The sequence below is a fragment of the Venturia canescens genome, chromosome 10 (genome assembly GCF_019457755.1).
Source record: "Venturia canescens isolate UGA chromosome 10, ASM1945775v1, whole genome shotgun sequence".
Taxonomy (NCBI): domain Eukaryota; kingdom Metazoa; phylum Arthropoda; class Insecta; order Hymenoptera; family Ichneumonidae; genus Venturia; species Venturia canescens.
Window position 1 is genome coordinate 4,087,295 of NC_057430.1, and position 24,519 is coordinate 4,111,813.

Here is a 24,519-nt window from a genome sequence, read left to right on the forward strand (position 1 = left end):
TCGAATTTAAGGAAATGTTCAAACCAAAGATATGTCGGAGTCTAAAAAAACAAAGAGAAAATTACCAAAAAAATGAAACAATTTTTGAAAAGAAGACTCACATTTCAGATCTTTACAAATTTACGATCTTACGTTCGATTAAATGAATGCATATGAACGAAATATTGTGATTTCTGAACTCACAAACAATGATCATATGAAAGCGTGGCTAAAATGCGGGTTTAGGTCGGGCGGGCTATAAAATAGTATACGATACCCGTAAATTAAAACTGCTTTATTACAGCACGGCGTTTAGCACCCTCGCTATACGCTCGGGCGCTAACTTCACACCGTGCAATAATAGGCAGTGTAAGTCACACGTATCATAATGTATTATTATATTCATAATACCAGCACACGAAGGAAAAGTGATCTGTACGTTTAAGAGTATGGATCAGTCGACTAACCTCACTTGGAATTTTCGAAATCGAAATTCCTTGACACAGTTTGATCGATAAAAAAGGCTCTACCAGCCTACGCAGACCGATGGCAAAAATCGACTGACAGAGCCTTTTTTTAATCGGTCGAACTTTGTCAAAGAATTTCAATTTCGAAATTTGCAACTATCTCTCTCGCACTCATGGTTGCGATATACCGACTGATCCATCCTCTTAATTAATACACCCTTAAAATTTTAAGTTGATTGCAAAGAATCTCCCAGAATGGGTTGTAATTGCGAAAAATTATGGTTATTGAATATGAAATTTTTCTTTAAACCTCAAGAGACCCGGTAACGGTTCGACGTCAAGCATAAAAGAAAAACCAGTGTGTAAAAAAGAGCCAGTGCAAGATCTGTTGCCCTTTTATATATGCCTATTTGTGACGTTATAACATTTTTCAAACCATCTTGACGGATGATTCAAACTATCTTGATGGATGAATCGTTACTCTCAGAAATTTGAAAATTAGTGGGGATTTTTTTTTCGATTTTTCTTTGTCATTCGGTCTTTAAACCCGTTCGGGAAATCTTAAGATTCGATGGTTTAGCAGAAGATGATACACACCATTTTTTTCCTTTTTTAAAAAAAAGTGTTCAACTCGAACGTCCCACGTTTGATTGTTTGTGGGCCCTGATAAGGGCTATTGGTTTCGGAAATTCCCAAAGTTAAATCAGCCGAATCTTCGGCTTCCGCGGTGAGAGTTTTAATGCGACGGACGATAGAAGATGGCGATGCCGGGGCAGGCCGAACCAAGCTGGTCCGCTTCTTCGGTGAAATGCTGATAATTGACGGCTCTTGGTGATGTCGGCGTGGAGTTTTTTAAGCCGAGTAACGACACGAGTAGTTGTCTGGACGATATCCGGATGGGTGGTGGTCGGCGCTAGTTTTCGGATTGAAGGAGTGGGAAATCGCTGTCTAGTGTCATGTGAGCGTGAGCCGGCTTTCCCAGCTACCGGGCTACGCTCACTGGGAAGGCACGAGACACCGGTGGTAGAGGCAGGCAGGTGAGAGTTGGTTAGGATACGTTGTTTTTCGGACTTTTAAGCTCGCGTCCGGTGCTTCCTCTCGGCTTCGTTTCGTTTCTCTTGACAACGGTCCAATCGACGTAGATACGGTCCTGTTTTCTGTCTTGGCATGGAGAGTTCAGTGTAGCAGGTCCTTCCCGAGACATGGCTAGTTAAAGAATGATCTCGTCGCCCGTTGGAGGCCCCAATTTTTACTTGATCAGTCGTGCGAGGCTGGCCGGGAGCGAGTGGAGGAGGGGAGGCGTAAAGCCTGATTGGCGCGCCGGTGCTGTGGGCGAGAACTACCTATACTACGACTCGTGGTCACCACACCGAGTAGTGACCCGAGGGAGTTGACCAAAAAAGGCGAGAATCGCTTATACTACGACTCGCGGTCATCACACCAAGCAGTGACCTGAGGGGTGAAGCAAGCAATGCGAGAAGCGCCTAAACTTTACTAAAAGGGCGCGGGTACAGACAGCTTAGCGTATGCCACGTTCGTGCATCGAGACCGGGGACTGCGGGTGGGATTTTCAGCTACCGAACCCGCAATCCCTGCGCTGGCTCGATGACACGTTCGGATTTGTGAGAAATAGTCACTCCCGCGAGGGGACAGAGTCCTACAAAAAAACTGAGTGAACGGCGATCCTGATTAAACCCGTCGAGCAGTTCGGCAAATCCCGGAATAATGGTTTCCCTCGTCCATCGGTGGTTCCATCGGTGGTAGACCGCCGCGCGTTGAAGAGAATTTTTGCCAACCAAAAATTTCTACTTTCAATTCATCTGGGATTTTCGAGAACTATGGAGCCGTGCTAGAGTATATACAGTGGGGAGGCCCTTAATATGGGTAAAAAAAAAAAATTGATCGCGCCGCCCCCCAAAACGGTTCCAAATGATAAAAAAAAATCTACGCAAAGCTGTAGCTATGTCCGGTAAGAGGAAGACGTGCCTGTAAGCATGAACTTGGATTTAAATATCAATTTTTCTGCATGATTTAGTAATATTTAAAAATGTTGTATTTCAGTGAAAAATGGTCGTATCGAGGTCTAAAAAAACGCATTTTGAAGCTTCAAGTTTCTAATTTCAAGATCTTATGACGAAAAAAATGCAGAACTATATGTTCTGCGCAATTTTGAGAAAAAGTGCGAGAAAAAAACAGCAAATTTTTAATAGCTGGTTTATTAAGCTTCAATTTGCTGTTTTTAAAACTTGGGTAGGACCATTTTTTGCTGAGATGTTGAACTTTGAATTAAGAAGAACTCTTTTGTCTTTGATCGACGATATCTCAGTAACCAATGGTCGCACAGGAAATTCAAGGGCAGTTCTGAAAACTGGAATGAATGTCCTACAAGGTTCCGTTGCAATCTTGAAGATGAATTTTTTATTCCATCCTTGTCGTGAATTTAAAAAAATATGAAAAAAAAGGTAATTTATGGTTTTTCAGAAGCCCTCAATGTTGGAAGCCTTAAGAAAAAAAATCATTTTTCATCAAAAACATTCGGAATTTTTTTTTTGTATACTTCAACTTTATTTATGGGAAAAATGTAGAAAACACTTGGAAATTTTTTTTTTTTTTTTTTAATTTTTGTCATGATCATGACTCGTTTAACGTAAAAAAACGTGACCCTTAAATTTGATTAATGTTTGATCGGTTGCAACGAAGAAACGATTGGCTAAATCGAAATGTAACTTCGCAAGGTTTTTGGGGGTATATTCAGCTGTAAATGGCATACTCAACATCAGTCATTTCATGATTATTTGAAATTTGGCTATTGACTTTCTGAAAAACCATAAATTACTTTTTTATTCCTTTATTTTTTATTTACGACAAGGATGAAAGAAAAATTTCATCTTCAAGATCGCAACGGAACCTTGTAGGACATTCATTCCAGTTTTCAGAACTGCCATTGAATTTCCTGTGCGACCATTGGTTGCCGAGATATCGTCGATCAAAAACAAAAGCGTTCTTCTTAATTCAAAGTTCAACATCTCAGCAAAAAATGGTCCTACCCAAGTTTTAAAAACAGCAAATTGAAACTTGATAAACCAGCTATTAAAAATTTGCTGTTTTTTTCTCGTACTTTTTCTCAAAATTGCGCAGAACATGTAGTTCTGCATTTTTTTCGTCATAAGATCTTGAAATTAGAAACTTGAAGCTTCAAAATGCGTTTTTTTAGACCTCGATACGACCATTTTTCACTGAAATACAACATTTTAAAATATTACTAAATCATGAAGAAAAATTGATATTTAAATCCAAGTTCATGCTTACAGGCACGTCTTCCTCTTACCGGACATAGCTACAGCTTTGCGTAGATTTTTTTTTTATCATTTGGAACCGTTTTGGGGGGCGGCGCGATCAATTTTTTTTTTTACTCATATTAAGGGCCACCCTAATATACAGAGTGGAAAAAGTTTCATTTTTACATTTGATTTTTTTTCCATTATTAACTGGTTGACTGGTAAGCTTTTTTTTTTGGTTTTCGTGCCAAAACTGGTACGAGCCAATAAATTACCGAAATACATGAAAATTCGTTTCTGGGGGTTTTTGAGGTTTTAATTTCATTCCCAAACTTAATTTTCATATAGCTACCTTCGAAAGGGGTGAAAATGAGAGTTGAAAGTGAATACTTCAGATTTCCCAGTGGCATGTTTTTATGTTATTTTACATAGAAAATCCAAATTTTTTAGGGTACTAGACTTGTCGAAAATAAACAAAATTCACTATCCCCGAGGGGGTGAAAAATGAGGGTTGGAGGTAAAATTTTCAGATTTTCAGTGGGAAGTTTTTGTTATATTACATAAAAGATGTTTGTTTTTGAAAGTACCAGATTCTTTTATCGAAATAAAATGAAATTCACTACCTGCGAAAGGGTAAAAAAAGGGTTGGGTGTGAAATTTTTAGATATCTCAATGGGAAGTTTTTGTGCTATATTGCATGAAAATTCCAAGTTTTTTAAAACATTAGCCTCTTCTATCGAAATGCACCCCCAACCCTCATTTTTCACCCCTTGGCAGATCAGAAGTTTCATTTCATTCCATTTCAATAAGAGAGTTTAGTGTCCTAAAAAACTTGGAATTTTCATGCAATACAGCACAAAAACTTTCCATTGAAAAATCTGAAAATTTCATCCCCAACTCTTTTTTTTCACCCTTTCGCAGGGAGTGAATTTTATTTTATTTCAATGAAAGAATCTGGTATCCTCAAAAACGAACACTTTTTATGTAATATAGCGTAAAAACATCTCATTGAAAAATCTGAAAATTTCACCCTAACCCTTATTTTTTATCTCTTCGGGGATGGAGAATTTAGTTTTATTGTGACAAAAGAGTCTAATGTCCTCTAATAAAAAGTTCATGAGCTCGAAATGTATCGAATTATATCGAAATATCGAACTCTTGAAGCCTCTTTATTCGTGCTGTGATTGGTCGCTTTGAAATCTCGAATTTAAAGTCCTGCTCTTAGTTTGATAGTTTCAACTGTCAGATTGACAGTTCGTGTATGCGCAGTTGATTATATCAACCAACAGCGTTTAATTACATGGCCCACAGAGAAACAGCACATTCAAATAAAAAAGTATTCGTATTCGAGTGTAAAATAACATAACCCATGTTTTTCAGGCTCCAGTTTTTTTCAGCACGAAAATAGGAAATAATATTTACATTGAATTGAAATGCGAATTGCTTTTTATTTCGTACTTCGAATGGTAATAGATTTATCGTAGGATGATTATGAAAATATACGAATTTTCTCAAGGTCCGAAATTTCGTGTTAATTTTACAAATTTCAGTGACGAGGTCGACGGTTTGTGGTAGTCAAAATCCAGGTCGACTTAATAGTGATTTTTTATGCCCAGATCGACAACAACTACATGGCTTCTGTTGTCTAGGTTGACGACTTCATGTTTTTCGATGCCCAGGATGACGTTTCTACTTCCTGTCTACGTCGACGGCTCCAGATTCCACTATCTAGGTCGACGGCTCCATAGTTTTCAATGTCTAGGTATATTTTTCCTTGGTTTTCGATGTCTAGGTCAACGGCTCCATAGTTTTCGATGTCTAGGTATATTTCTCCAAGGTTTTTGATGTCTAGGTCGACGGTTCCATAGTTTTCGATGTCTAGGTATATTTCTCCAAGGTTTTTGATGTCTAGGTCGACGGCTCCATAGTTTTAAATGTCTAGGTATATTTTTCTTTGGTTTTCGATGTCTAGGTACATTTCTCCATAGTTTTTAACATCCAGGTCGACGACTCCATAGTTTTTTATGTCTAGGTATATCTTTACGTGGTTTACGACGTCTAGGTCAACGGCTCCATAGTTTTCGATGTCTAGGTATATTTCTCCAAGGTTTTTGAAGTCTAGGTCGATGGCTCCATAGTTTTCAATGTCTAGGTATATTTTTCTTTGGGTTTCGATGTCTAGGTACATTTCTCCATAGTTTTTAACATCCAGGTCGACGACTCCATAGTTTTTTATGTCTAGGTATATTTTTACGTGGTTTACGACGTCTAGGTCGACGGCTCCATAGTTTTCAATGTCTAGGTATATTTGTACGTGATTTACGACCTCTAGGTCGACGGCTCCATAGTTTTTAATGTCTGCGTATATTTCTCCATAGTTATCAATGCCTAGGTTTGATAGGTCTCGATATCTAGGTACATTTCTCCATAGTTCTCGATGTCTAGGTATATTTCTCCTTGGTTTTTTATGTCTAGATATATTTTTTCATAGTTTCCGCTATCGAGGTTGACGGCTCCATAACTTTTGATGTCTAGGTATATTTCTCAACGGTTTTCGATGTCTAGGTCGACGGCTTCATAGTTTTCGATGTCCAGGTGTATTTCTCCATGTTATTTGATGCCTAGGTATATTCCTCCAAGGTTTTCGATGTCTAGGTCGACAACTCCATAGTTTCCGATATCTAGGTGTATTTCTCCATGGTTTCAGATGTCCAGGTATACTTCTCCACAGTTTTCGATGTTTAGGTATGTTTTCATACAGTTTTCACACAGTTTTCGATGCCTAGGTATATTTCTTCATGGTTTTCGATGTCTAGGTCGACGGCGGCAAAGTTTTTGATATCTAGGTCGACGGCTCCATGGTTTTCGAGGTCTAGGAGGTCGACGGTTCCATAGTTTTCGCTATCTAGATTGATGGCTCCACAGTTTTCGATGTCCAGGTATAATTTTCCATAGTTTTCGATGTCTAGGCCGACGGCTTCATAGTTTTTGATGTCTAGATATATTTCTTCATAGTTTTTGCTATCGAGGTTGACGGCGGCAAAGTTTTTGATGTCTAGGTCGACGGCTCCATAGTTTTTGATGTCTAGATCGACGGCTCCATAGTTTTTGATGTCTAGGTATATTTCCCCATAGTTTTCGCTATCTAGGTTAACGGCTCCATAACTTTCGATGCCTAGGTATATTTCTCTACAGTTTCCGATGTCTAGGTCGACAGCTTCATAGTTTTCGATGCCTAGGTATATTTTTTCATATCTTTTGCTATCTAGGTTAAGGACTCCGTAGGTTTCGATGTCGAGGTATATTTGTTTATAGTTTCTGCTATCTAGGACGACGGTTTCATAGTTTTCGATGACCAGGTATATTTCCCCATAGTTTTCGTTATCCAGGTCGACGGCTGCAAAGTTTTTGATGTCTAGGTCGATGGCTCCATGGTTTTCTTGGTATAGGTCGACGGCTTGATAGTTCTCGATGTCTAGATACATTTCTCTACGGTTCTGGACGTCTAGGTCGACAGCTTGATAGTTCTCAATGTCTAGGTATATTTCTTCATGGTTTTCGACGTCTAGGTCGACGGCTCCATAGTTTTTGATGTCTAGGTATATTTCTGTACGGTTTTCGATCTCTAGGCCGACAACTCCATTGTACGTATATTTTTCTATGGTTTTCGATGTCCAGGTATATTTCTTCATAGTTTTCGCTATCTAGGTTGACGGCTCCAGAGCTTTTGATGTCCAGATAAACTCTACGGTTTTCAATGTCTAGGTCGGCAGCTCCATAGTTTTTTATGTCCAGGTATATTTCTGTACGGTTTTCGATGTCTAGATCGACGGCCCCATATTTGTCGATTTACAGACATTAGGGTGTGTCAATAAAAAAATTGTTTTTTGTCTTCAAAGAACATCCTTCAATTGTTCCAGTGTCATAAAATATGATGCCTGTCCAAATTTCAGCCCTTTAAAATATTTTTTAGAGGTCGCTCATCCCGATTCTCTCTGTTTCCCATGTAAATAACCCGGGGAGCACATCGCTGGCGACTTTGGAATTTTGCAACCTGCAGACTGGTCCATGTCTGATCATTCCCAAAACAGGTTTTTGTAGGAAATCGAACGCTCTATAAAAAAAATCTCTTATCATTTGGTAATAAATATTCTCTTTCAACAGTTATTCACTGTCAAAGTTGAACCGATAGTAGATTTTTAACTTTTGCTACTTTTCCAGCGAAGCTGTTAGATTCATCAGAATACATTGCAAGAACTTTTTTAAAAATCACGTCATTCTCATCGAAATTATCTCAAAAAAAATTCAGATTGTCAGAAATTAATAATTTTCTGCTTTCCGAACTCATTGTTTGAAGGCGAATGGCGTTTATTATTTGGAAATACTTTGTAATGTTTACTATGGATGGAGATTCTAAAAGACGTTAGAATTTTTTTAATTCTCTGTCAAATAATTTTTTTTATTATTAAAAAAATCGCCTGGAGCTACACCGTAAATGTAGGTCCTATGTTATCGGCGGAACGGAAAGACTTATTGCTTACTTCACTCCACTTCACTTTACGCGTTCGCTTCGGTTGACTTTGCTTTGTTCTGATTTATTAGAAAAAAGTTTAAGGAAGGATTTAAGTGAGTTTGTATCTAAAGATTCGCTGACATTTTTCAAAACTTTCATGTACCCCACGACTTCCTGGGAGTCGATATTTCACTGTGGTCTAACCACAAAGATATAAAGAGAATGTGGAATTTTTTTACAAATCTGAGGGTGGTGAACGGTGTTGCAGAGTGTAGTATTGCGTCAATAGAACGATATAATCATTGTTTAATGAATCATGAGGAACAATTGCAGCATTTTATGAAGGTTGTTCAAGAACACCGCCAACGTTTCCCAGATTGTTAAAAAAAAATCTGAAATGAACATTCTTTTTTTCATATGGGCGTTTGTTATGTTTATTCATTTCTATATGTACGCTTGCAGATTTTCAATAATGCATGCTGTCAAGATGACCCCACTCAATGAAAAAAGTCATTCCCCTCCAAACAATGAATTCGGAATACAGTAAATTATTAATTTATGACAATCTGAATTTTTTTATGAGATAATTTTTGTAAGAATGACGTGATCTTCAAAAAAGTTCCTATAACGTATCGTGATAAATCTAACAGTTTCGCTGAAAAAGTGGCAAGAGACCTTTTTTATAGAGCACTCGATTTTCTACAAACACCTGTTGTGGGAATTATCTTACATTGACCGGTCCACGAGTTGCAAAATTTAAAAGTCGCCAGTGATGTGCTTCCCGGATTATTTAAATGGGAAATAGAGAATCGCGATGAGCGACCTCTAAAAAATATTCTAAAGGGCTGAAATTAGGATAGGCGTCGTATTTTATGATACTGGAAATTGAAAGATGTTCTTTGAAGAGAAAAAAAAAAAATTTCGACAATACGGTAAGAAAGAAGAACGTGAGACGTTATTTCTAGAAATTCCTGCCAATGACAAATAAAAGTTGAAAAAGTGCAAACATCATTAACTCATTGAAGGGAACACTTTTCTATTGAAATTTTTTCAAAACTGATAGACAATCTAACGCTTTTTGGGATCGTTAATTACGATTCTTGTATCAGGATTGAAAAATTTAAGATGGCGGACGTAATATGGAGACTGTTAGATCAAGTTTGAATTTTGGAAAATTTGAAGAATTTTTTTGAAAATTCGAGCGTGCGGAAAAAACTTAAAAAAAATGATGGTACTCAATATCAAGTACAGGTAAAACAAATTTTAAGCACTTGGAGACTCCTTTTAAGAATAACCCAATTTGTTTTGAAAAAAAAACATGTATTTTATATTTAAATTATTTTTTCTCATAAGTATCTCATAATATATGAGCCCTGAAGAATCTATAAAGTACTTAAAAGTATAAATGTATTGCAAAATACAACGAGAAAAAGGAAAAAACTTGAGAAAGAACGTGGTACATATATGTACCTTCCCTCAAAGTGTTAATGTAAATGAAAAATAAATACAATAAGATTAAAATAGATTAAAATAGCGATCTAGATGACGCTTAATGAGAATAATGGGCTATTTACATTATTTTTTGAAGTTATCGAAAAAATGGTACACAGGATCTGAATTTTAACCTCGAATATTGGTTTGATAGTTAAAAATACGTAGGAAAAGTATTACGGTATCCGCCGCACATCCAACTTTTTTATTTTGTGTGCCTGTGTAATTAAACATATCCGTAATATTGAATGAAAGGCAGAATTCTATAATAGAAAAATTTCCTCTTCTTTGAATCACAAAAAGTGACAGACAGCTTACATATAGAAAAATATTAGATATTGGGGTGATAAAAAAAAAATAATTTTTATTTTCGTTCGAAACCAAGCTCACAAGTTTCGTTTAAATATCAAAATAGACCAGCTAAAACATGAGTCCTTAATATTAATATTAAGTTAGTGCGCATCGCTCTTGTCGATTTCCCATAAGATACCAAAAAGTTCTTGGCATATTTTTGTAGAGAATTCAACGCTCTATAAAAGACGACCGATATCACTTTTCGATAAATCGACTCGGTCAACGATTATCCAAGGACAAAGACAAAATTCAAGGTCAATATATTTTTTTCTTCAAAAAACTCTCAGATTTTTGAGTTCAAAGAGCCTGCAATGGACTGAAACTATGTTTGGAAGCTCCAAAAATTCGAAAAAACACACCTATCGATAGTGTGATCTGGAAACGCCAGACTTTTGCCAAACCGTAGCTGAGTATCAGCCACACCGTGGACCCAAAGACTCGACATACAGTAGTCACTTAGGAGTCAGAGGGGAGCCAAGGTGTAATTTTTTACTTGGGTAGATATCGAAAATTGTGGAGCTGTCGACCTAGCATCGAAAATAGTAGAAGAATATGCCTAGAAATCGAAAAATATGGAGCCATCCCTCTGTACTCGTGTTTATTCTTATTGAACTGCTCCGAAATAGGTTGGCTTCAAGATGCTGTCGCAATAAAAGGAGCGGTTCAGCGCTACCAGAAAACCGCTCGCGCGCTTCAGCGCGCGGGATGCACCCTAGTGGAAATTAAAATTTTCATGTAATACCGCATAAAAACTTTCTATTTAAAAATCTAACAAAGCTTCTTAGAACAATTCCATAATCTTGAAATTTGGAGTTACTCATAGATCACTTGTCCTCCGATTGATATCATAAATTTTAGTACTGCACGTAATTCAAGTGGTAACTTTTTTCAATTTATTAGAAATTCTTGGCCTCGAATTGATATCATTAATTTTATTACTGTAAGTAACTTAGATGGAATTTTTTTTTAATTGATTTAGTCGCTAGAATAAAATAAGAAAAATGGGGCATCATTTTTCAAAATATTTTCAAGCGCGATATTTCGGTTTTTTATTTCTCATGTTTTATTTGAATTTTTTTCACTTTACAAAATACTTACAGATTTGTACTTTTTTTTTCAAAATTTGTGAAATTTTTTCCAATTGTTCTGTTGAAATTATTTACAGTTGGCTTCATAATTTTTTATGGAATTTTTTTTTACATTTTTCGTGACATGATCAGGAAACAAGGGACCATTAATGTACTTGTCCCAAACTTTTTTTCCCTAAAGGAAATTTTGGCGGTTTTATATCACGTCTTTTTTCTCTAAAGTTCCTCAATCTTTTTTCGTTGCCAAATTTTCCAATTAACAATAAATACTTGGCCTCAAAGCGATATCATAAATTTTAGTGCTGCATGTAACGTAGATGGAAACTGTTCCACTTCATTTTTTAGTCATTATTTCTCTGTTAGAATAAAATTAGGAGGATGGGGCATCAGTTTTTAACATTTTCACAAGTAAGCCCTTCGGGTGCTATAGAATGCTAATATATTTGATATTTTTTCTCTGATTTAAATAATTTTCATCGTGAAGTTTGAGAGCTTTGATTTATATTTTTTGAGGTTTAATGCGAAAACGGGCGATCTTCAATGTACTCGTCCGATTTTTTTTTCATCGAGAAGGGATTCTTATAGTTTCATATCAAATTTTTTTTCTGCGGTATTTTTAAATGATATGGAATGTTTTTCGATAAGGTTTCTTAAAGTTTTTGAAAGTTTGGATGTGATGTTCAAAAATAATTTTTCCAATGATTTTCATAAAGTTTTGTGCATTTTATAACGATTTTGATATTTTCTGTATATGGCGCATTCCACGTCAAATCATCCACTTAAAAATTTTTGGGTTTTTGATTTGGTTCAAAATTTTCCAAGTTATTATACCCATTGAAAGGAGCTCTCTTAATTTTTTTCAGAATTTTTAGTCAATTGAAAAATAAGTTATGATTTTTGGGAAAAAGTAAAATTTATTTTTTCTTTTTCCTATAACTTTCCGAAAAATGGGCCGTTAAACTTTTGTTTTCAACTTGAGTGTTCTTCTCCCGAATACCGATCGTGAATCGTCACGATTCACGATCAGCATCCGAGGATGCTAAAAAAACTTATTTCAAACTTTTCATTTGTAATGCTTCTTCAATCCTGAAGGATTGCAACAATCATCCCAGATCGTAACTGCCCCGCCGATAGTTTCCATCTCATCAATATTATAACTACCTTCTCTATTCATGTTTTTAAATTTCAATCAGAAGCTTCGATTGTAGTCATATAGGACCTAAAATTCAAAATGGTATAGCACGTATGAAAGATCACTTTGGTTGAATGTCAAGGCCTAAAACTAAGATTTTATTGGTAATTTTCTTTTCAAGAGACTCGGTAGAGTCTCGGGACAAGTACATTGACAGCCCTGTCGTCTGCTGGCCTGAGGCTCTCGCCGAGACTATACTTTCTCTGAATAAAACGATTCGCGGTGGTGGGGGTAAAATTGGCATGTCATTTTCTTTAATTGCGAAGCTCATGAGTTATGTATGGCTTTGAAAATTGAACTTTTAGCTAAATAAGAAGTTCTCTGTCGAATGAGCGCAAAATCAGCATGATCGGTGTCGTAATTTCTGACAAGGAAACATAGGGAGGTCGACCCCTCCGATTTTGATCTAATTTATATATGTCGTAGTACATCGAAAACTAAGAGACACGTATTTTTTTTTATCGGCCCATATACTGTTTAACGGGGTGAAAACAACCCCCGAAGATGGGCACCTCACGGGGTGGTTTCTCAGTTTTGCATATAAGTGCTTTATGTATTCGAATGAAACCAACGCTAAAATATTTATATTGATAAATCATCGAAAACGCACCCAAGGCTTTCTAGGGGAAAGGGTTTTTAAGGGGTGAACAACCTCTAATTCGAAAATTTTATTCTGTACCATAAAAACTATTCTTCCGATTCGAACGGTACCAACTGCATTTTGTAGAGGTCGAAAAATTAGTCGATACGTGTTTCAGGGTTTTTCGGAAAAGTTCGCTTTTAAGGGGGTAAATCACCCCTTTCGTCGTAATACCTTATATCATTATAAAAACATTTTTATTCTCAATTATATTGTTGTACGGTAGCACAACCACTTATATATATTATTGGAATGTCTTCAAACTCAAAAATACATATTCAACTACCATCATAATACGTTAATATGGTTTTCAGATTATTATTAGTTTTTATAGTCTGTGCAGTATTGGTATTCATCAAAAAAGTGTTGCAAGCAAAGTGATTTCTTACACCACGAACATCTTATTATTGCCACTTTCTCACAACCTTGAACATCACATTGAAGTCTCGATGATTGTCCGAAAGCAAATTCGACAGGGTTGATAAATTCTTCAGGTTTATCGCTTGTATAACCACTTTTGTACCAAGCATATCGAAACAAATTTTGATACCTTGGAGAAGATAACTGATTATGAGATAAAGATTGCAATTTGATTATATTATTTCTTAAATGTAGTTTGAGATCATAATCGAGTAACAAGACAGCGTCTGAAAAATGTCGAACAAAATTCTTCCATATTCTGAATCCATACACATCGAGTGGTTGAATCCTTCCGGTTGTACCTTTTGGTATGATCATTGTTTTGATGCTTTTTCCAATCGGTGTAACCTGCCTGACTACTTGTGTGCAATGTCCACTCCATGAATCCATCAAAAGTACGCTTTTTGAACCGATGTTAGGGAAAAAGACCTTTTCCAGCCACATCTTAAAGTGATCTGCAAAATTCAAGATAACGTTTGTTTTAATTTTTCTTTGCATATGTAGGATTGACAGATTTTGAAACAATTTTTTTTCTTATAGCTGAAAATACAAAAGAAGGTAGGGTATTCAAATACCTGAAGTCAGTTTTCCTGACTTGGAAGCAGTCAAAAAGATATTACTTGGTTTGAATAAAATCGTCTCTACAATTGGTCCAAATGTTCCGGAAGGTTCTTTCAAAACAATGAAAAGTGGCGATAGTAATTTTCCTTCTGCAGATATTGTGGGCTTTATAGTGAGGCTGTGAGTTGTCGAAGACACTGACTGCACAAGGCATTCGATTTGTTTTGTGCCTTCTACTGCCAATGTTCGTCCTGAATGCATTTCTAATTGAAACCGACTTTGGTCTGGTAAACCATATTGTTCAAGAAGAGATTTAATTTCATTAACGAAGTTATCTGCATCTCTTTGCAAATCTGCTCCTTCCTCTACAGTTTTTCGGGTTACAAATTTGTCAATTTTTCGAGATGTTATACGGTGAGCTTTCTTAAATTTCAACAACCACCAATCGGAAGCCTTGAACCGAACGTCTTCTGCTTGTAGGGCCTACCTCCGAAGATCCACATCATGAACAATTAAGCCGGCATCAACAGCACTCTTCATATTTTCCAATGTATATTGAGAAATGCGAGCTAGTTTTTCCATGTATGTTCCACCTTTGTTGAATTGATGAGCCTAACGTTTTAATTGACTTTTAGATCTCACTTTTTGAATCGGTGTTTAACAGTGTTTACGCTCAAGTTCTTTTTCTTTCCACTCCTCCAAAATTCAACTGCTCTTCTTTTATAGCTCAAATCTTCTTCGTCGGTCGAACATGTATCGTATGGTGTTCCACGACTCCATTCCATCGCATTATCTTCTATAGGATTCGCCTCACACTCTTTATAAGGCTCTTGAAAATCTAAAGTATTTTCTTCAATATATTCCATTCCGTTAAAATCTTGCATATTTTGCAGTAAAATTTTTTCGATATTTTCTTTCAATTCCCGCTCTTTATTATTGATTGGGCTTTCAGCAATGTTCATCGCTTCAAACATTATCAATAAAAGTCGTATAACATTTAATGGATTCACAATCATTTTGTATTACGCGTGCAATAGCGGTGTATATTTCACTTGAATATCCCGTGACGAACTGATATTTGTCTCCAAAAATTGCTTTGAGGAATATGAAAATATAAGCAACATCCAAGCCAGATAAGCACGCTTGGCAGAACGATAAACAAGGAGACTGATGGCACGAGGCTACAACCTACGCATAACTATAACTACGCACATATCTATCTTCCGAATAATAGTCATATCACGATAAAATCACGATCAAGACCACGGTGATAGCGAAAAGGAAGTACACTTTGGAGTTTGGTAATCAGCGCTGGACATCAAGGCCGTGATATTTTTATTCCGTTGTACTCTGATGTATCATTTAATATAAATTTACAGAGCGTAGCATTAGAGTGTGCACATAATTTAATATGGATATACATGCTATACTTTATAATTAAATCTAATTTTCTATATTTTTCTGAACGGGGCTCTGCGGCAGGAATTCCTTTCGAATGTACAACATTCTATGGTCTATAGCTTATCACATTTAAATATATGCTTTATTTCTTTCATAATAAATAAATCGTAACTCACAAAGGGGCTATGTGGAAATTATCGATACGGGGATGATCTCGCGTAGAAATACGGTCAAAGGTAAACTTATTTTCAGCCCTCCGGGCGGAAAGTGGCAACTTTTGGCCCGCTGCGCGGGCCGAAGTTGCCGCATTCCGCCTGCGTCGGACAGAAAAATCGTATACATTCCACGGGAGTGAAATTAGACCACCTCAAACCGCGTGCTTATCACCCTCGCCTTCGGCTCGGGCGACAATTCTGCCCGCGGTTTGAAGTAGTCTATTTTCCCTCCCTAGGTGTGTAATATACTATTTCGAGTTTGAACACATTCCAATAATATATATAAGTGGTTGTGCTACCGTATAACAATATAATTAAGAATAAAAATGTTTTTATAATGATATAAGGTATTACGACGAAAGGAGTGATTTACCCTCTTAAAAGCGAATTTTTCCGAAAAACTCTGAAACACGTATCGACTAATTTTTCGACCTCTACAAAATGCAGTTGGTACCGTTCGAATCGGAAGAATAGTTTTTATGGTACAGAATAAAATTTTCGAATTAGAGGTTGTTCACCCCTTAAAAACCCTTTCCCCCAGAAAGCCTTGGGTGTGTTTTCGATGATTTATCAATATATATATTTTAGCGTGGGTTTCATTCGAATACATAAAGCGCTTATATGCAAAACTGAGAAACCACCCCGTGAGGTGTCCATCTTCGGGGGTTGTTTTCACCCCGTTAAACCGTTTATGGGTCGATAAGAAAAAATACGTGTCTCTTAGTTTTCGATGTACTGCAACATATATAAATTAGATCAAAATTGAAGGGGTCGACCTCCCTATGTTTCCTTGTGAGAAAAAACTTTGCACGGGCTTAAGGTTGATCCTCTGCGACAGCCCCAACCAAAAGTTATGTACTGTCTGCATAATAAAAGGCTTGATAATTCGTTCGGATCGTAATCAATAACTTTGTAAAGACCCTATATATACGTACTCGGTGCCAGCAGATATAGTAACAAATATCATTTGCTTTGGTAAAATTTATTCTAAAAGTATTTTTGATCCGACATCGTGAGTAAATTTTTTGACGGAACTATCCAGGTTACGCTTCAACACACATAAAAGGTTGTCTATACAGACGACATTCGCTTGTTCGCTTGCAAAATATATCGTATGCAGCCTAAACCTTCGTACTTCTCGAGGCTATATCTGTCAAACTAGATGGTCAATCACCTTGATTTTTTTTCACAATATCTGTGATATCCTGCTCTAGCTCCTCCTCGTTTTTTATAAACTTCCTAATTTTAGTACTAGCGGTAGAATTAATAATGTGCCGTTTGCTTATGCATGGTCCATATGTTACGTGTTAATTGAGTCAATTTCAATTACATATATCTCGGGTTCGGGATGGTGAAACTTGTTAAAATTTTATAGACGTGTTGTTCATATGTTAAACAATACGTATGCCAAATTTAAATAATTTCCTAATTTAACTGTCTCTAAAAAGACTAAATTTACGCGGCCGCTTTTATACCGGTTTAATTCACTAAAAGACCGGTTTTCTTAATATTATGACACCACATCACTATTTTTACTAAAATAATAAATATTATGCACTCTACTAAACAACAAACATTTTTTAAAATTAATTTTAGACCGCACTTTGTTATGTCGAAACTACGTTTGTTCATGATGCTATCAAAAACTGACAGATGGTTGTACATATATACGTTGACGAAGTCTGAGCGTGGTTACGTTCATGGAGTGTGACCGTGGATACGTTTATGGAGTTTAAACGTGGTCTGTCAGATGGAGTGAGCCAATCAGAATGCGTTGAGATACAACTCTACTACCACTAACTCACGTCAAAACGCGTATACGTATACGTCGAACTCGTAATGTGTCAGTAACTTTTGCATAATCTTGAGCCCGTGCAAAGTTTTTTCTCAACAATTACGCCACCGATCATGCTCATTTTAGGCGGAATCGAAAGAGAATTTATTAATTAATCTCCAGTTCAATTTTCGAAGCCTCAGATGACTTATGAGTTTCGTATTTGAACAATATGACATGCCAATTTTACCCCCACCACGGCGAATCGTTTTATTCAGAGAAAGTATACTCGGCGAGAGCCTCAGGCCAGCAGACGACAGAGCTGTCAATGTACTTGTCCCGAGACTCTACCGAGTCTCTTGATGATATTCTGTTATTGTTAATTCATTTTTTGCTCGTTTCAAGAAATGCACACTACATGAGTAACATATGTAGGGTTTATTCACTGAGACTACCGTTCAGATGTAATGATTATCACCCATCAGAATGTACTTGCGAAAAGACATTTATTGAACAAATTTTTAATTAAAATTATTCCCTGTCCCGTTGAAAGAGATATCGAAAAAAAAGAAACAAAATTTTTTAAATCAAATTACGGCTAATTTATATTAAAATTCAATACATTGCAACGAATTATAAATTTCAATGTTGAGGTTAAGTCGTTAAATAATGATAGGATTTCAATGACTAAGGCACTCAAATCTTTTTTTTCAGATAACGCGATATTGATCGATTGGAATAATGAAATCCAACATAAGGGGTCACCCCGTGTGGCAGCCGGATTTTGTGGGGTTTTTTCGCGATTTTTTTGCGACAAGAAAATAAAATATAGACTCTTGAAATTTGAAGGGTTTATTCAATGGTATTTTAACTCTATGGAAGAATTTTTTATCTCTGATATCTCTGGTAGATTCGGTGTAAAGCTACTCCTCAGGAACCCATATGTTTCTTCATAGTCTCCACGATTCCCGGAGATCAGTTTATCTGAGATCAAAAAACCAAGGAGCGTTTTGATTAGTAAAGCAGTGGTTATCGGCTGAATTAAAATCATACCGAAATATTAAATATTGAAGGATTTTTCCGTTTTGAAACACCTTATTTCAATTTTCTAAACTGTTGCATAGCTCAATAATCCTTCAAATTTTATATTTTTGTATGATTTTAGTTCAGGCGATAGCCATTGCTTTACAAATCAAAACGCTCCTTGATTTTTTGACCGTAGATAAACGGAACCCCCGGGAATCGTGGAGATCATCGAGAAGCATATGGGATCCTATGGAGTAATTTTAAGCCCGAATTAACCTCAGAGTGAAAATCAGAGTTAAAAAATTCTATCATCAGAGTTAAACAATTCTATCATAAAGTTGAAATACCAATGAATAAACTCTTCAAATTTTAAGTCTGTGTTTTTTCTCACCGCAAAAAAATCGCGGAAAAACGCCAAAAATTGCGGCTACCATGGGGAGTGACCTCCTCAAGTCGAATCAATTTTTTTGAAAATTAAAATCGTTTTATTATTCATGCAAGTTGTTTTAGGTATTTTCATACCCTCTAGGGTGGTCGTTATTTGGGATCAAAATTTATTTTATCCTTTTTGCGCCCTAAATTGTTTCGAAATACATAAAAAGTAATGTTGTAATTTTGTCAGATTTTTAAAACAATGCTTGACCCTCGACCATGGGGGTTAAAGTTTTCCGTTTATAACACATGAAATTTTTCTGCGTTTGTGGTCACGATTTTACTGTGGGCCTCAATACGTTTGGAAAATCTTGAAATTTTCATAAATTACTTTACGATATGTCGCTACACGGAAAAAATTCCAGAACTCCTACCCTCAGAATGTTGTATAGCATACCATAAACCATAAACTTCCCCTAGGGAAAAAAAGGTTGGGACAAGTACATTGATGGTATCGTGTTTGCTGATAATTCCATCCATAAAAAAAAACTTGGAAATCGATGCCTCATTCTTCTTATTTGATTCGAACAGCTAAATCAATTGAAAAAAATTCCATCTAATTTACGTGCAGCATTAAAATTTATTATATCAATTCGAGGCCAAGTATTTTCTAATGAATTGAAAAAAGTTACCACTTGAGTTACGTGCAGCACTAAAATTTATGATATCAATCAGTGGACAAGTATTTTATTAGTAACTCCAAATTTTGACATTATTAAATTGTTCTAAGAAGCTTTTAAATCCAAAAAAAATCACATGAAAGCTAGTCACTCGTTACTCTATGGTAGCAAAGACTTATAAGAAAATCGATTTTTCTCAGACTTTCAGGATCCTTGGTATTATTCACAAAATTCAACGTCGATTGGATCGATACAAATTATGTTTAAATAAGTGTTAAAAGTACTTGTCCGGCCCATCACTTTCCGTTTAATTTGTTTATCCAAATAAAAATCAGGGCTTGTCTAGAACTGATGGTTCACAAGTCACAAGTATTCATGCAGAGGGAATTGAGAGAATTATCTTCAAGTAATTTTTACTTAGTTGCACTAATTCAATAAAAAACGGAAACAAATTATTCGCAATATATGAGGGATTTTATTCTGCATCGATAAATGAAACAAATTGTACATAATATATATGTTCAAGCTTCCAAAATAACTCTCCAGTTTATATTCAATGATGTCAATTTTTACTTCCTACTTATTCTTCCAGCGAACGAATTCCATACGGAATAAGAACTAACCTATACTATTATTAAAAGCATTAAACTAATAATGAATCGCATTTCAACAAATTTTTAACCAGATTCTGCCATATAATTTCATTTTTTTATGATTGATTTTTTATTGAAATGAATAGTGATGGGCCGGACAAGTACTTTTAACACTTATTTAAACATAATTTGTATCGATCCAATCGACGTTGAATTTTGTGAATAATACCAAGGATCCTGAAAGTCTGAGAAAAATCGATTTTCTTATAAGTCTTTGCTACCATAGAGTAACGAATGACTAGCTTTCATGTGATTTTTTTTGGATTTAAAAGCTTCTTAGAACAATTTAATAATGTCAAAATTTGGAGTTACTAATAAAATACTTGTCCACTGATTGATATCATAAATTTTAGTGCTGCACGTAACTCAAGTGGTAACTTTTTTCAATTCATTAGAAAATACTTGGCCTCGAATTGATATAATAAATTTTAATGCTGCACGTAAATTAGATGGAATTTTTTTCAATTGATTTAGCTGTTCGAATCAAATAAGAAGAATGAGGCATCGATTTCCAAGTTTTTTTTTATGGATGGAATTATCAGCAAACACGATACCATCAATGTACTTGTCCCAACCTTTTTTTCCCTAGGGGAAGTTTATGGTTTGATATCACGTCTTTTTTCTCGAAAGTTCCTTATTTATGTTTTAATGAATATATAATTTTAATTTAAATTGCTATGAATTATTTACGATTTACTGCTTATAACGTTGGTTTCCACGAAAAACGACCTATTTTTCGTCAAAATTGTGCTACTTTGGCGATTTTTTTCCTTGTATTCTAATATGTTTTGTCAATTAAGAACCAAAGAGCATGGTGGAAAGCGGGTTGGAGGCCGAGATATAATTTTCGGCTTATAACGTTGGTTTTCACGAAAAAAGACCTATTTTTCGTCAAAATTGTACTGGAAATATTTCGTCACAGGTCTATTGTTGGACTTCAGCGATTTTTTTCCTTGTACTCTAATATGTTTTGTCAATTAGGAACCCAAGAGCACGGTGGAAAGCGGGGTGGAGGCCGAGATATGATTTTGGCTTGTAACATCTGATTCGTTGAAAAAAGACTGATACCGCACAATCAGTATACTAGTGAAGAACATTATACACTAATGCTGTAGGATTGTAATATATTTGATATTTTCTTACGGTTCGAAATCATTTTTGTTGTGTGATTTAAGAAGTTTTGTTTACATTTTTTGTGGTATAATGCGAAAACGAGCGATCATCAATGTAATTGTCCAAATTTTTTTTTCTCCGAGAAAGGATTTTTACGGCTTGATATCAAATCTTTTTTCTGTGGTAGTTCTAAACCACAAAAAATATTCTTAAATAAGATTTTCTCAAGTTCTCCAATGTTTCTATTGTGATATTTAAAAATAATTCTCCTTTCTCCAATGATTTTCTTTAAGTTTTGTACAATTTATAACAGTTTGATATTCTTCGAATGTTTGAAGTGATATCCTCAATTTTTCAACCATTTCGAACGTGTCTATAATTTTGTGGGATTAAAATCATATTCCGTAAGGTTTTTCAATATTTTGTATCATTGTGGAATTTTCCCCCTTCATTTATAAATTTTGTTTTCATCTGTTTTGATGAAATCATTGTGAATAAAGAAAACATGAAGATTTTTCAATGAAACGAATTTTTGGATTGATTTTCCTTCAAATTTGACAGAAGGAGAAAGAAAAAAATATATATAATGTTCACCAAGTCCACCAGAATTCGCAATTTTCATATATGTTTAATGAATTCTAATGCTAGTTATTTTTATTTCATTAAAAAACGTGCTTCCAAGGACTTTTTGAAGCAATCTTTTCCATTCGTATTATCATTCCCAGAGATAGAAAGTTGACGCACCTACGTCGATGCACAAAATTTTCAAACTCTGCATGTAGCCACCAAGGTTCAACCGGACAAAAGAAAAAGTATGAAGTGCGTCAAGACCAACAGAATTGCTTACTTTTTAATATGAGCATTGCATTTTGAAAAGATAACTTCTTATGCCATTCATAAACAGGCCATCGCTGACTTTTTGTATCATTCACCATTATTTTTTATTATTGATTATTATTTATAATCCATTTCCAAATCCTATAATTCATGTATAATTTTTATTATTTGTAGATATCCATATTCCATAATCAAAAAAAGGAAGTACTAATACCTGGCATGCATGTCAATACACAGAATTTTCCAAATTTGCAAGTATTTGCTGCGATTTATTCATCTAAATTTTGGTACAGACAGAAAAAATTACCACCGATTCATAAAATTTATTATGCCAAATCTAAAAGGAAAAAAGACAGCGCACTTGAAAGTGAACAGAACGCATAATTGTTTCATGTATCTCATTCATATATTACAGTTGGAACCAAAAAGTGAAAAGATTGGCACACCTACCGCTTCGCAGGAATATCAAAGTTCATAGGTATTCGCTGCGTACCAGTAATACAAACTTTGGTGCTATGGGGCAAAAAACTTTAAAATTACCCGAACCTCATTTTTGAAACTTATTATGGCATATTCAATAAATAAAGTGACAGATACGCTGCATGTTGAAGTAAATCAAATAGTGTAAAAAGCCGTGGTAAAAAGTGACAGACAGATACGCTGCATGTTGAAGTAAATCAAATAGTGTAATTTAGTATGTCTCCATGGTTATACACAGACAAAATATTTGATCACATCCAGAAATGATCAGGCATAGACTCACGCACATGAATTTTTTAATCCATAATGTCAATCGTAAACATGGTCTGGAAATACTCAATATACGTGTCGCTTCATCATGTTGTCAAACTTAAGATGTGTTCATTGCATTTGGAAGATACAAATTTTGATATCACGAAAAATAAGTAACCAATGACTTATTGAAATGAATTTCCAAATTCATCATGCAACAATTCAAGTGAATATCTATGTATTTACATGGCCCAAAGATTTTTTAAAACTCGTGTTTGTAAACAAGCAATCATGAAAACTTTTTGTTATGAATTTTCCAATTTATTGACATCAATATGAGGAAATAGAAATACGAATGTCACTCGAATTGTCTAGAAAATGAATAGAAATTGGTATGGATACACTGTAAGCTAAGGAGGTGGGAAAAAGGGCCTGGTGAACACGGCCAAACGAAATGAATGAAAATATGACAACAATACATTGAATTAGACACTTTTACTTGACCGAAGTTTTTCAACATTTATTTGCTTTCATTTACATACAATCACGCATATTTTTTCTATAATGTAATTACACAACATGAAATTTCTGTTTGGAAAGAACGTTTGAGAGGTTATATAATGAGCGAAAGTTTTTTTTTCTCACATAACTCCCGTTGAAAATTTTTGAAGAACCAGAACCAGGATTGCAACAAAATTATATCATAAATAAACGTAAAATCAAAGAATTTGTACAAGGAGAAATTTCCCAATACTAATATATGTTCGATATAACAAACACTCGCGAACCGATTGCGATGAGCGTAAACTAACCCACATGGTTTTCACAAAACTTACATAACATTTTTTTTTTATAGTCATATAAGAATTTTGAATCGAATTCATACAGCTCGCACTATTTCTCCGAAATTTTATCATTCAGATCGCTGTTGCTATTAATTTGCTCATGCCATCAAAAACTGACAGATGGCGATGTACTATATATCACGTCAAAGTCACTATATGTCTGGTTTTCGTAATACTGTATGACACCACATACCACTATTTTTAATAAAATAAATACATATTTAACACATTATTAGATGAAAAATATTTTTTTGTCACCCCGCACTTCGTAATGTCGAAAATCCGTTTGTTATAACATCAATAACTGACGGCTGACTGATGGTCTTGTATATATATTCATAAACTGTATTCCGCCGGGCTCTTTCTCAACAATTATCGGGACTCATTGTACAGTATCATCGGGAGTTGGCTCGCAAATAAATTTACTTATAATTTTTCTCTATTCTCCGCCGTATTTATTATTTGCCACCTACACCAGACTCCTTGCACAAACAAAAGTATTGAGAATCTTCTAAAGAATACGTGTGATTTTTTTCAAAAATTTTCTAGCTGTTTTTGTATTATTTAATTTCGATAAATTTTGTAAAATTTTAAAAGTTTTGAAAAGATTCACACGCATTATTTGGATGATTCTAAACAATTTTTTAAAGTTGAAACTTTTGATAAGAAAATGTTGAATCTATTTATTATGCAATGGAAAGCACATTTTTTTTCAAAAAGTTTCAATTTTACAACAAAATGTTATATAGCAAAAATTGTTTAGTATCATCCAAAGAATGCGTGTGAATCTTTTCAGAGCTTTTAAAATTTCACAAAATTTATCGAAATTAAAAAAACTAATATAGCTAGAAATTTTTGAAAAAAATCAGACGTATTCTTTAGATGATT

At 35.1% G+C, this 24,519-nt stretch overlaps 1 protein-coding gene across 3 annotated transcripts in view; it reads left to right on the forward strand.

Annotated features, from left to right (window-relative positions):
* Window positions 1-24,519, forward strand: part of LOC122417278 (palmitoyltransferase ZDHHC3) — a 138,094-nt gene that overhangs the window by 19,549 nt on the left and 94,026 nt on the right. The gene's annotated exons all lie outside the window — the stretch shown is intronic.